This window comes from Solea senegalensis, linkage group LG4 (genome assembly GCF_019176455.1).
Source record: "Solea senegalensis isolate Sse05_10M linkage group LG4, IFAPA_SoseM_1, whole genome shotgun sequence".
Lineage (NCBI taxonomy): Eukaryota > Metazoa > Chordata > Actinopteri > Pleuronectiformes > Soleidae > Solea > Solea senegalensis.
Window position 1 is genome coordinate 8,570,061 of NC_058024.1, and position 14,104 is coordinate 8,584,164.

Sequence of the window (14,104 nt, forward strand, 5' to 3'; positions counted from 1 at the left end):
AAGTTAAGTCATTGTTTAAAGTCATGTTTAAAAATAACATTTGGTCTGCAGTCCAAATCTTATTTTAGTAGAAATTGTTTAAAATTATAAAACGTTTTGTCTAAAAATATTACATTTGGCTTGGAGTCTGTCCCTGTTTTCTTTATACCAGTGGATCGTACAACTGTTAATTAGTAATTAGTTTTACAGAACATAGAAAGTACAATAGAATTACACGTGAATCTATCTAAACAATTATTTATCTGTGTATTTGTGTTGTTCTTATTTGTTGTTCTTCTGCCCTGATCTTGTTAAAAAAAACTACTTCCGGAACAGTGGACCAATCAGCGTGAGCTCCAAAAAACAGTGGGCCAATCAGAGTGAACTGCCCTAACCGGAAAACGTCTATTTGACTTGAGAGACTTAACAGGCTCCGTAAACTAAGTGAAGAAGCGAAGGTACAGCTAAATATGTATTTATGTGTGTTAATTTACACATAGTTATGTTACTTTAAAAAAAGTGAACGGTTTGTGTGATAACCAAGCGAACGGCGAGTGTTAAAATACGCTGCGGTTAAAAAAAGGGAGAAGGAGAAACCGTTAACACAGCTGCTGTTAACGGTGCTGTGGATGAACGAGCATCAGCAGGAGCGGTTTTAAAGAGACTTTCGCTGCTGTTTTTGTTCACACCGCGTACAAACAGAAAGAGACAAACAGTACGTTCACTTTATAATCTGTTTAAAGATAGACTCTGTAGCATTACCTAAGCTGACATTGTGGTTATTGAGGACATACTGTGGTAAAAAGTTACACGATAATGCACATGTTATAACTTGGTGGTTATGATATGTAAATACTTGTGAAAGTAATTTAAAGGTTCAGTGTGTAAGAATTAGTGACATCCATGATAAGATGTGGTTTTATTGATTCCCCATAGGGGCAAATTCAAATTGACTCTGCATCACAAAGTGTTGAACATGGATTCAGACAATTGACATGGACATGCCAAGTCCATTTAATGAAACAGGATTATAAATAGCTTATTTTTAAAAACTAAATAAAAAAAACGGTAGAAATGTTTAAGAAAAGAGTGTGATAATAAGTAGAAACTGACTAGTGATTAATCTGGTATTTGTATGTATGTTTGTATTTCTGTGTAGAACTGTGTTTGAAATTTACATTTATATAAAACAAATTAAGTAAGTAAAGCTTTATTTATAGAGCACTTTTTTAAAAAAGATGAAAGGATAAAAGGACGGCGTCGCATAAAAGCAAGGCCGTTCAAAAGCCAAGGTGCTCTAACAGAGTAGGCGCGGTCACCTCTGGTTTTTAGCCTCGGCATTGGAACAGTTAAGAGATACCCGCCCGTGGATCTAAGGCTGCGAACAGGCTTGTTTGGGGTCAGCATGTCATTAATGTTTTCAGGGGCTAGACCGTGACGAGCCTTAAAAGTGATCAGTAAAATCTTAAAATCTATTCTAAAACGTACGGGGAGCCAGTGGAGTGAAGCCAAGATTGGAGTAATGTGATGCCGTCTGTTAAAACTGGTGAAAAGCCCGGCTGCTGAGTTTTGAAAAGTAAAGCAGGAAATCATCACTGAAGAAACTGGTGGCACAAATGTTTGGAACTTTTGATAATTTTTTTAGTTTCCATCAGTTTTAGTCCGACACTAAGTGTTTATCCCATTCACCCACTCTCACAACAAATAATTATATAGAGTATATTTTACCAAATGGGTATCAGAGAATTTGTAGATCGGATTTTATTTTCAGCGATTGAATCGTGTTTGTAGTTTTAATTAAAGTTTGCCTCCAGTAGTGAACAGGCTCCTCCTTTTTTTTTTCTCACATGACCTCCTTTAGAAAGCCTGGGGATCTTTGGCACTTACATAACACCAGATATGGTGAGGATTTCCCCTACATGCTTGTGGCCTCTGCCTGGCTTGGCTGACCTCCCCCCATGCTGGGATAGTATCCTGTGTCATTGGAAACTCAAGCCGTATGGTTGCACGGATGATGAAAAGCAAATCCACCGGCTGACCCCATTGTAGCACCACATATTTCAAAGGCACAGCTTATTTTTGGTTGCACAATACCCCTCTTTGCATACACTGATGCAACACAGTTCATTTTGCAGCGTTAAAGTAACACTAAAAGAATCAATTAATTATTATTTCCATAAATGATAAATCATCTTTACTCTTCAGGTTAAACCATGTTTAGAAACAACAGTGTTTCAAAAGTATTTTTTATCTTGATTCTTTTTTGAATACTGCATTATAGTATGCTTTGCTTTAATTTGAGACTCTGTTCTAGTAAGTCTTTGGAAAGGTATAAACCAACATTATATGAGAGTTGAAGATTGAAATGAACAGACGTCACCAATAAATACTTGTTTCTTAATCATATTTTAATCATGCTAAGGTGAGGAGTAAAGATGTTCAGCAGATTTCATTGCTCTAATGCAGTGGTGCATGTTTTCTTTTACAGGGCGAGATTTCTCCATACTTGTGGATTCCTCCTGCTTACTGCTTGGTGGCAAACAACTCTGGAAAAGGAATAACTGCTCACAACCTGTGTGTCACACTGTTAAAAAGGTAAAATCTCACTTTGAAATCAGCAAAAATGAATAAATCAGGAGCTTCAGCAGGGTTAGCATCACTCGCTCTCTCTTTGCCTAAAGGCATTCAGACCATGTTAATCTTCTGAACCTCTAAACTGACTGCCCTTTTTATACATATTGATTGTTTTGTCCACAAACCAATTTCAAAAAAGAGCTGTGCACCACTCACTCGCAGCCTCACTCTACTGTGAGGCGCTGTGTAGTCAGGCTGCGAGTGAGGCGCTGTGTAGTCTGTTGTGGGCAGTGTGGCTGCTCTAATCAGTTATGTGTGGAGTATATCAATACTCTCTTCTGGAAAGGGTAACCAGAACAAGTACAGCGGGTACAACTCGACTGTCTTTCTTTTCATATACACAGTTAGCGGTAGCTAGACAGCAGTTAAACAGCAGTTAGACTAGTCAGTTAGTAGCTAGACAGAAGTTAGGTTGTAAAACTGACAAGTCGTACAGGTTCTGATGATAGATAGATACAAAGGCACACACGAAGGTAATATATAACAAAAAAGGGCTTTGACAATGCACCTTAAAGGCACGTTAAAGGCAACAGTGCTTTGATATCAATTACAACAATAAACAGATAAATAGAATGATAGCTTTGCCTGCTAGAAAGTTCTACAGTCACCTCTCACAGTATCTCTCGCTCCATCTTAATCTAATCGCACTATACCAGTGTGTGAAGTATATGTGAGGAAGAGGAAGATGATAAGAGAGAAAATGATCTTACTGGGAATTAATCCGCCTCCTGTGAAGTCTGTCGCTGCCTTTGCTCAGCTCATTTTCACCACTGTATTTTAACATTGGTGATAATGGAATTACTTCAAGAGCTCAATATTTTGTCAGGTGGTACTTGGTATAAAAAATTTGAGAACCACTGGTCTAAAAGATATGAGATTTATGTTTTTCATGCACTCCGATTCAGCCACTACTGTGAGAGGTGTCAATATCATTATTAACATAACATAGTGTGCAGTGTGAACACTCTAATCTGTTAACAAGGCCCACGAAATTAAAACCATGACGGAACGCAGCAGCGATGCACACGCGCTGCGGCCGATGAGAACAAGGCCTTATAGGTTTGTGTCTAAATGAAAAGTGAGAAGTTCCGCGCAGACATAACACCCACGTGCCACTCACTCATCCAGTGTGAGATTATGATGTAGGGAGTAAAAGACACTTGACAGACACGCACAAGATGAAACACTAGCAAGGGATGCAATGTGGAGAGAAAGTTACACCGTGCTGGCACCACATTTGAGGCCCAAGTATCAAAGTGTGACGTCGCCTTTGAGCTGACTGCACTTCTTTGACCTTACTGAATAATTCAGGTACTTACCAGAGTCCAGCAGGGTGACTGTCAGGACTCTCCTTCTGCCTCATGGCTGGGACTCACCGGTTCGTCAGTGTCTCTGACATGGAAAGTGTGACGAGGTTTAATTTGGAGATTTCATGTGTTAATCTCCTTAGTGGCTTAAAATCTATGCTTTGTTGCTGTGGGTCCAGTTTGACAGGAAAGAGGCCTGGTTCTCTGAGGATCAACACTGGGGTAGATTGCCCCCCCACCATGCCAGGGAAACCGTTTGGACAGAGTGTGGTGGTATTTGTCATTGAGAGGACACAAAGCATGGAAGCTGTTCCATGTGGCCGACTTGCTCTGTGCGGCCTCGGTACAATCCTGGGTCTTTGCCAGTGGCATTCCTCCGTCCTCTCGATTCCCTTCAGCTCACATCCTACCAGTCAGACACACTCTCATTAAGTGGCTTTTTGTTGAGGGATTACGGAGTTTATATTTAACCTCTGCTCTCATTGTCAAGTGGACTTTCTAAGCTGTTGTTGGAGCTGCTAGTTAATTTGGAATCCATCGCTGTGTCTGGCGTCTGGTGTCTGACTAGTTTCTGTGTTACTGTCCCGATCACACACCGCTTATTTGTGATAAGAACTCCTCTTCATACTGATAATACACTTAATGCAATTTACAGTTGTCTAGTTTCTAGAGCTGAACAATTAATGGTTTTCAAGTTAAAATCGCAAATTGAATCAATGCAATAAAGAAATAGCAAAGGCCACAAATTAGGCGATAGGATTTCATTTTTGTATTGGAAATCCTGAGTGCTTTACAGAAAACAATTCAAACCTTTTTAAAAGAACATTTCCTTAAAAGTAGTTATAAACAGAAAACATAAAATCATAAGAGGGCATTGCAAGATAAATATGCTATAATGTCATATAGCATATCTAAGACAGGGTTTATACTTTTATACTGTTTAGTTTTCCTATTGGTAATTCACATTTTTCATAGAACCTCATTAATTTTCAAATTTTCATACACTGCATTGAAACCACAATTGCAATATCTTTCAGTAATATCACCACGACATATTTTCCCCAATCTGTTCAGCCCCACTGTTCATTTTCCAGCTGCTGTTCACATGCACATCCTGGACCCCTGGGTGAACACCACTTCAGAGTCATGAGTCGTGCATAATATGTTGAGAAGGTCAGTGGGATTAAACAAACACTCAGGCACAAACAAAACCAAAGGCCAAAAATAGAAGTTGATGTTTCCACACCACTGACCTCTTTTAACCATGTGTTTTTGCCATGAAAGAGTACGTTTCCCCAGAGGACAAACTGACCCCACAAATGCACATTTTAAATGAGTCACTGCTTAATTCTCTACTCATGTCCCAAAGGAGGGGAACGAAGTGTTCCACAAGAAACAAGTGCACATGCACACTTGAGAAGTGTCATACCTCAGGCATGTGTGTGTGTGTGTGTGTGTGTGTGTGTGTGTGTGCACACGTGTTTCTGTGTGGAGTTAGGCAGAGAAATTGCCAAAATAAAACGTGATGTCTTTCTAATCAGACAGTATGAATTGTGTGTGGGTTCTGCTTATGCAGGTGGAGGGAAGGGGTTGTTGTTTGACCACACAACAGTATACCAGGATAAATTGGTGGTTAGCATCAGGTCGGAAAGCACCTCTCTGGATGTTCACCTTTAAAAACTCCACATCTTCATCTCTTGAAAGCCTTAGGCCCCCATGAGATTTTAGCAATAACGATTATTTCTTAGGGTGTATTCACACCAGGATAGTCCAGGGGACTCGGTTTGATAGGGCTTGAAATGCCAAACAATATCAAACCTTCATTTGGTTTGATTTACTTTCACACTGCACTTTTGTAAGCAAACCAAACCACTTGGGAAATGTCACACAGTTAAAACAGCTGCTTGTTTGGGGGCAGTACAGTGACACACTGATCAGGAAGAAAAAAAAACATGAGGAAAAAGAAAACCCGGCTCATTGATTGGCCAGGACCGAAAACGGAAATCCATCTCCTTCAGCCAGCTTGTTCATCACCAAAACAAACAATGGAGCAACAAAACATCACAAATTTTGCAGTCTTGGGTTTTCTGTTTTAACTTTGGTGTTCAAACCTAATTGGTTTTTCACAGAAGCTGCCCAGTTTGAGCAGCAGGCGATGCAGCGAGCTATCTTCACTTCCTCTTTTTGGTTCACTTCCTCTCTTTGCTGGATAGTCTTTTGCATTTCCCACTGAAGCAAACCACACCAGGATTCACTTGCAAGTGAACCTAGACCCACGTTTACAGGCGGTGATCACTTCGGTCCGCACCCGAGTTCAGATGAGCTTTCACACCCGCCCAAACTAAGCGGACTGTCTGAGGAAATAAACTCCAGACCTGAGATGTCCAGACCTTCGTAATGTCTAACAGGTGTAGTAGCTGGTTAAGTGATTAGTCCAATACACTGTAAATGTAAACATGTGCATCAACATCTCTGTGTAGTAAACAATACATTTAATTCAAATGGAATTTAGTAACATAATATCTTGAATTTATTTTTGTCAAATTGAATTGGATGGGTTATTCTTCTCTAATGTCAGGTGAAAAATAAAACAGTCCTTCAAAACAAAAAGATAAATAAAGCACTTTGGACTCACATATAAAAATATCTTCAGCAGTCAGAATTTGCTTGAGTTAAGTTAATAATTTGTCTGTGATGCAGATATTTCACAATAAAAAGCTGGATTAAAAATGTATGCATTAATGGAACTGAAATGGTTCTTTTGCTTTTGCTATAGTGCTTTTACTTTGAAACACAAACAGGAACTGTTGGATGTGCGGCATATGTTATAGGTTGTTTAAATTGACAAATGCTCCATTACAACGTGGCAGTTGTCAATGATTTATATAAATAGGTCGAAGGTTCAGATAGGACTGTCTGGACCCAGATGTGAACTGAAGTACAGTGTTTAGTGACCTTGTGAGTTGTTACTAGCAGTTGAGAGGACTAGTCATGTGCAGGTTATTCTCTCGAGAGCCTGTGACGGCTGAGAAAAACAATTCAACGTTGTCGGCAGGATTCGAACCTGCGCGGGGAGACCCCAATGGATTTCTAGTCCATCGCCTTAACCACTCGGCCACGACAACTTGTGATCATATAGTCCTACCCTGACGTGTTATACAGGCGCAGCTGCTATCTGCAGCACATGCACATTCCTCTGCTGAGTGGCTCTTTTAGTGATTTCTAGCAATGTCTCATGCTTGTCTTATTCAAACAACGTCTAACAATGCCTTGGTAAGCCTACTGCCTAGTTTGAAGCCCGTCAGGACACTCATGCACATTCTTTGCATTTGTAAATAAACCGTAACATTTCCCTTTCACCATTTATGATCAGTTCTCCTTAATCAAATAGTATAATCCAACCTTTGTTGTTTATTTTGAGTTGACTTAAAGTAATAGCTCAGGTGTGTTTGAATTACATTACATTACATGTCATTTAGCAGACGCTTTTATCCAAAGCGACTTACAAAAGTGCATTTAAACATTTGGGTACAAATAACAGCTAGAAGTAAGTAAGAGCTTCAAGTAGAACAAACTATGAAGTGCTAGTCATAGGTGCGATGTACAAGTTTTTTTTTTTTTTTGTCGTCTTAGTCGAGAGGAAGTTCCTATTACAATACAACAAATTTGAAAAAAAAAATTCGGACATATGGTAAACAATAATGTGCTTTTGTGTGTCCATCCACTGTGTACACGCACTGTAAATAAGCAGTAGGTGACAAAAAGTCCACCACAAAAGGATAAAAAGTTGCTACTTGATGACTTAAATTTTCACCTCCATTAAGCGTTAAAACCTTGAGACGTTGAATTTCTTTTGATGTCAGGTTTTGAAAATGCACATGAAACCAGCATAAAATTAAAGTGATGCCTGCAGAAGTTTAAGATATGTACACCGATTTATCTCGTCTGCCTGTTTTTGTGCCTGTGTGCATAAAAACTAAACAACAAATAATGCAAACAACTGCGATTAAATTCTCTCCTGTCATACACATACTTTTAAAACGCTTTAATAAACCCATGTTTTAAATGAGAAACCACATTAGTTCAGACATGCTGTAGTTTCAGATCAGATGTAGTATATTATCTACTGTATTCTGAGCGGCTGTTTATGTACATTTCCTCACCACAGGTAAAAATCAGTCAATGCCTCTTTACATTGTGCTTTAACGAAACACCAGCCAGTTGGATCAGTCAGTCTGACATTAAATTGACAGCTACGTGACCTGTTAGAATTCCAACAGCACGTCACATGAGCTCCGACAGCGTACATGTCAAGGAAACTTAGTTCTGTAGCCTATGGCTCTTAAGTTCTATGTATTCACACATTGCATCACTCAGTATTGTGTTTTATTCCAGGTCAGATAGTTTTAGCTTTTGTAACGTCAGAGGGGAAACACTCTTTCATAGGCCAAGAGCTGCATAAAGGCCGACAGGTTCTTTCCTGCTTTGTTTGATTTACAATCACAGAAGACTTGACCAGCTTTGAATCTAGTTCCAATTCACTTTTAGAATTAAATGTGCATTATGCAACATTCTGCCTCATGAGGTATCAGGAAACTAATATTAACTATGTAAATATATAGCAGTGTACCAATTGTTTGAATTTCAGAGTGATGTCACACCTCTTTCCTGTGTGTTGACATCATGGTCTCTATATTGGTAGCCAGTCTGGAAGTTGCATTTTAGCATCATAGGAAACCCTGTTTATAAATATGCTGTGTTCAAATGGGGTTGTTTTTTGTGTGCATGAGACAAGCACATTTGGATACAGCCCTGTCATACACACAACAAGTTTTTTGATAGCTCCAAGTTCAGAATGTTGCGCATTCATTGTATTGAATACACAAAATTGCAACGGTCGAGAGTGTGTGTTTTTGTAGGTGTGTACCTTTTATGCTGTGTCAAATAGAGGAGAGACTTTTCCATGGTTCATTATTCATCTGGTATCTTTCTGTTGACCTCAGATGCTCCAGGTAGCATGTTGGCCAATCCTACACTCACAAAAAAAAACATCATCACCCTAAACCCCCAGGTGTCTCAGCGCCCTCTTCACCACCTATCCCGATACTGAGTGTAGCACTTTCTAGCAGGCAAAGCTGTTTATCTGGACATCTATTTATCTGTTCATTGATGTAATTGGTATCAAAGCACCGTTGCCTTTAAAGTGTCTTTGAGGTGCATTATCAAAGCCATCTTTTGTTATATATTACCTTCGTATGTGCCTTTGTAAGTGGCTTTGTAAATCTATCTATCATCAGAACCTGTACGACTTGTCGGTTTTACAAACTAACTAACTCGAGTTAGTAGCTAACAAGATGCTGTCTAACTAACTGACTGTAGTTAGTAGCTAACAAACTGCTAACTGACTAACTTCTAACGAACTACCACTAACTAACTCTAGTTATTAGCTGACTAACTGTCTAACTTCAAACTAATAACTGTCTAACTACTAACTGACTGCTGCTTAATTGTGTATGTGGAATAAACCTTCAGAAAGACATTCGAGTTGTACTCGCTGTACTTGTTCTGGTTACCCTTTCCAGAAGGGAGTATTGAGCTGAAAGGATCAGCCAGCAGAAATCTGGACTCTGAGCTCTAGCTTGGGAGAGTACCAGGCAGAGTAACAGGTTAATGGACTAGTTGCATTATTCAGATGCATAGACATATACAGCTGGCAGCAGATACATCAGTTTATTGAATTTCAAAACTTTTGTACCTTTCATCCCCCATGCGCCACGTCTTCTGTCTTCTCCATTTCTGGTGTATCACAGCACCACATACAGGGCCTACTTTGTAAACTACAGAATTTAGAGTTCCCAAACTTGTGGCCTATGAAATATCATCACAAATATTGTTATTGTGATATCATATCATATCAATAGTGATGACGGTGGATACCTGGAAAATTTTACTGGTAGATCCCGATAGCAAACAAACTTGGATCACTGTCATGAAACATGCTTGATGCAAGCATAGAAGACGGAGTGATGGAATCCACAGACAACAGATTCTGCTTGTGTAGTAAATGATGCATATCAGGAACAGAATCTAATGCTAACTAGCTTCAATCTCTTGTTTATTTTACATGGTTTAATTGCAATTTCTAAGCATTTTCCAAAGTAGGATGAGGGAAAGTATATCAGATGTCCACTCAGGTTGTTTCAACTCTTGTGAAAAGCCCCTGGGCCATCATAAGTCTGACGAGTTCTGCGATATGTTTCCCAATTTCCGTGGGTTTAAAGCATGGATGTATTATAAGAACTGGATAGAGCACTGCCCCTCTGGTTCCGTTCATTCCTATGGAGTTGCTCACCGGGCGCATATGCCAAAAAAATTTCTGACTTCCGCGTTTATTTCCGGGTTGTGTAGCGCATGAGCATGCGCTGTAGTGTTACCCCCCATGATGCCTTTTCGGCTGTGTGAACGAGCCGTCCGCGTTCTCGACTTGCTCGGCAATTCTCTTTTACTAAATTGTCTTCAAGGCAGAGGGGGCGGTGCTCTAATCAGTTCTTATAATACATCCATGGTTATCAGTGCACCGATGTTTGCAGAAGCTTTTCCTGCCAACATGGTGGTGTGAACAAAATGATTCATGTGTTGTCTGCAGATATTTAGTGTGTACCAGGCACTTCGGGTGACCATAGTGTACTCCAGGTGTACTTGCCCTATTGGCAACAGCAAGAGGACAAAACTGCATGTACAGACCCATTTATGGTCCACAAAAGGAAATTTCCTTTTTTAGATGTCAGCTGGAGTCGACTGAATGTTGTCTACATTATGTCTGATTGCTGGGTAGGCTGCCACTTTGAGAGGATGAAGCACTTATTACTGAGGATAAATGCAGCTCTTTGGGAGAAGAGCACAGGATGTTCCCTTGAAATAGTGATGGAAATGAGGGCTGCATTAGTGCAGCAAGGGGTGCAGATTTTGTCTGAAGGGAGATATTGTTGGGCTCTCTCTGTAATCCTCCGTCATGTGCACTCGTCCTCACGTGCACACAGAGGCACTGCAGTGCAGAAGTGTCTGTGGCACAGAAACACACTGTACTCTGCTGCCAACGCAGCCCACGCTGCTCTTTATCAGCAGCCATCCCTACCCACGCAGTCTAACTAGTCCCACCATGGATTATTTCACAGACCAAATTATAAATATCCCTGGTTTTCCTCTCACAAGTTCTACAACAGAACTTTACACATGGTTCTTATGAGCCTTATTTGTGCCACTGAAATATAATCTAAAACCTCCAACGTACATTTTGACAGCAGTGGGCCACTGTAATTACATGAATCATGCTTTTACGTCTTTATAATTAGCTGCTCTGTACTTGGCTTCATACATTTATATGGAAGATTATCTTTAAAATAGCTGTACATGTAGATGTAAGATAAACACATAAGTGTCTCACTTATGTGTTTATCTTACATCAAATCAACATTTTTCAACATCTGGCATTTTTATGGAGCAAACAACTCATCGAGAAAACAATCAGCAGATTATGAAAGAAATCATGAGTTGCAGCCCTAAAATAAATTAGGCTCTGACCTGAAAAAGCTGTTTATGTCAGTCTGTTATTCAGTTTTCAATTTTATTTTGAAAGGTTGCAATCAGTATACAAACATGTTTAACTTTAAGGGAAAAGAGCTCAGAGTAACAGCTACTGGATGCATTAAAGGAACCCCTTAACTCTGTTATCTCTAAATACACATGTGCTGCTGCTGTCACTTTGTGTGAATTGATCCACAACTAATTATACAGCCATCAGTTTATTGGAAATGTATAATGCACTTAAGTTTTGCAATCTGCAATCACAGCAAACATCATCTATCGTCATCGTCATTATTATTGTTATTGCAAATTTCCCTTGAATATCGCAAACATTATTTTAAGCTCATATCACCCACCCCATTGTAGAGTTACACAGAAGTAAATATCTAATCCAACAGGACATAAATACTCTGGTCTACTTTTAACACTGACAAGTATTTGGCTGGAAAAAATTGTTGTTGGGTGAGACGCAGCTCGTCCTAATGTCCGTGAGCATCAAGCCTCGGAGTTGCTGTAACTGAACTCCGTCTCTGAGCCTTATATTACCGTATTATGTTTTTACACATGCGTGGGCTTTTTTCCAAGGATTAATATTCATTTGGGCTGCAGTGAGCTGTGGCTGGGACTGTGCCATCTGCATGATTAGTTGATATAGAGAATTACTTATCTTGGATGAAGCAGACGCTTCTCATTTCACCACACTGATCCATGTTTGTTTTTTATATATATGGTGATATCCGATTTCAGGCCATGACTTCCTCAGGAGTGTAAAGAACAGGCAACTGACTTTTCACGTTTGCTTACTTATTCATTATTATTCAATCACTAAATTAATCAGCAGCTATTTGTTGTCCAACACGCCTTTTACCACTTTTAAATGTCCATTGTGTTACTTTTAGTAGGGTTTATTTGCAGAAACTGGATACTCTCCATGTTACTATCGTTTTGGGTTTTTTACAAGATTGTAATCAATAGAATAAGCCTTTTATATGCACTATGTACTCTGAATTTTGCATTTTAGAGGAGAAGCAAACAAAGTCTTAGCTTTGCAGACATATTTATTAAAGTGTTACTGATGGTTTATGGATCATATCAGATTGTATCTCATTTGATACTTCATTATTTCCAATATCCAATGAAGTGATTTTGACCAGAGCTGGACAGATTGTTGAACATAAAAAACATCTTAGGATGTTGTATTGAGATTTGGTAAACAAGCATTTAATGGCCGGAAAAATTGTTCTGTAATTTTTAGGGCTGTAACTACTGAATATATCAATAATTAAGTAATCTGTGGTTTGTATTCTTAATTAATTGTTTAGTTGTGTGGTCCAAAACCTTACGATGATTATGTTCTTAAATGTGTTATATACCGAAGATATTCACTTTGCTTTCATAAGGCACAAATAAATCATTTTAAGACACTTTTTTAACTTGAAAAATCACTCAAACTGATTAATTGGGTTTCAAATGGATTAGAAAATAATACATTGTACAATAACACAGTACAATTTGGCAACATTTATTGATAAAGTTGCATGTTGCAGCTGAATATCCTTCACCCTTGCCTTCCAAGTGTGTTGGAGAAACTATGCAACCTTCAGTTTGCTTCTTCCATTGTGGGCTATTGTAAAAACATGATGGTCCAAAATGGCCCCTGTAGATCTGATCCAGCTGCTGATATAAATATAAAAGGCTGATTTTTGGGGTAATGAATAAGAACAATTCATACAACCAGGCGGTTGTACTTTTTTTTTTATCTTCAATAGACCTTTCATTTCATCCTGTTGTGGTTTTATCACAGCCTTATAAAGACGTGCACAGAAATACACGCAGTGTGAAAGTGTTCTGTGGTTGTTGCAGTGGTCTGTCCTTTTTGGGTAAGAAGTGGCTGCATGCAAATTCATTTAACACATCAACCAGCATTGCTCTGTGGACTAGAAGCATGCCACTGTGTTTATGTCAGTGTTTATGTTCTTGACCAGCTTTTTATAGTATGCGATAAGGTGTGTGATTGCTGTTATTTACGGCAACAGAGGTGCATGTGTTTATTTTGGGGGAGAGATTTGTCAGCTGTCACCCTGTCACCTCATGCAGGGTGTTGGGATGGCTGGAGTTGGCACACTTGAGAAGTGAGGAAATGTCAACTGTGCGCATGTTGAAACAAAGGCACAAGTATGCACCCACACACACACTCACACACACGTACGCACAGGGGAGTCAGACTCAGACTGAGCTTTCTGTGCTCGGAGAATTTGCAAACGTTTTGTATCATATTGACTTTATACCCAATACAGAACCAGTGTGGAAGCTATTTTTGGAAAAATGGGTCACATGGTGGGGTGGTGTTTAGGGCTCTTGGAGCAAAAAGACCTGTTCTGAACAAGGGGCTTTCTGCATGGAGTTTGCATGTTCTCCCTGCGTGTATGTGGGTTTTCTCTGGGTACTTTGGTTTCCTCCCACAGTCCAAAAACCAGACATGCAGAGGTTAATATAGGGTACGCATTGGTCCTTGAAATCCTTGAAAGGTTTTTGAAAAAATGTGTTTTTAAAAATTGCCCTAAATAGATATGGGTCATTGAAAGTACTTGAATTTTGTG

General features: G+C 39.3%; 1 non-coding gene across 1 annotated transcript; it reads right to left on the reverse strand.

Annotated features, from left to right (window-relative positions):
• Positions 1-6,963: 6,963 nt before the first annotated feature.
• trnas-aga lies at positions 6,964-7,045 on the reverse strand. The gene has a single exon. It is a non-coding gene; the product is annotated as a tRNA-Ser (tRNA).
• Positions 7,046-14,104: the final 7,059 nt, after the last annotated feature.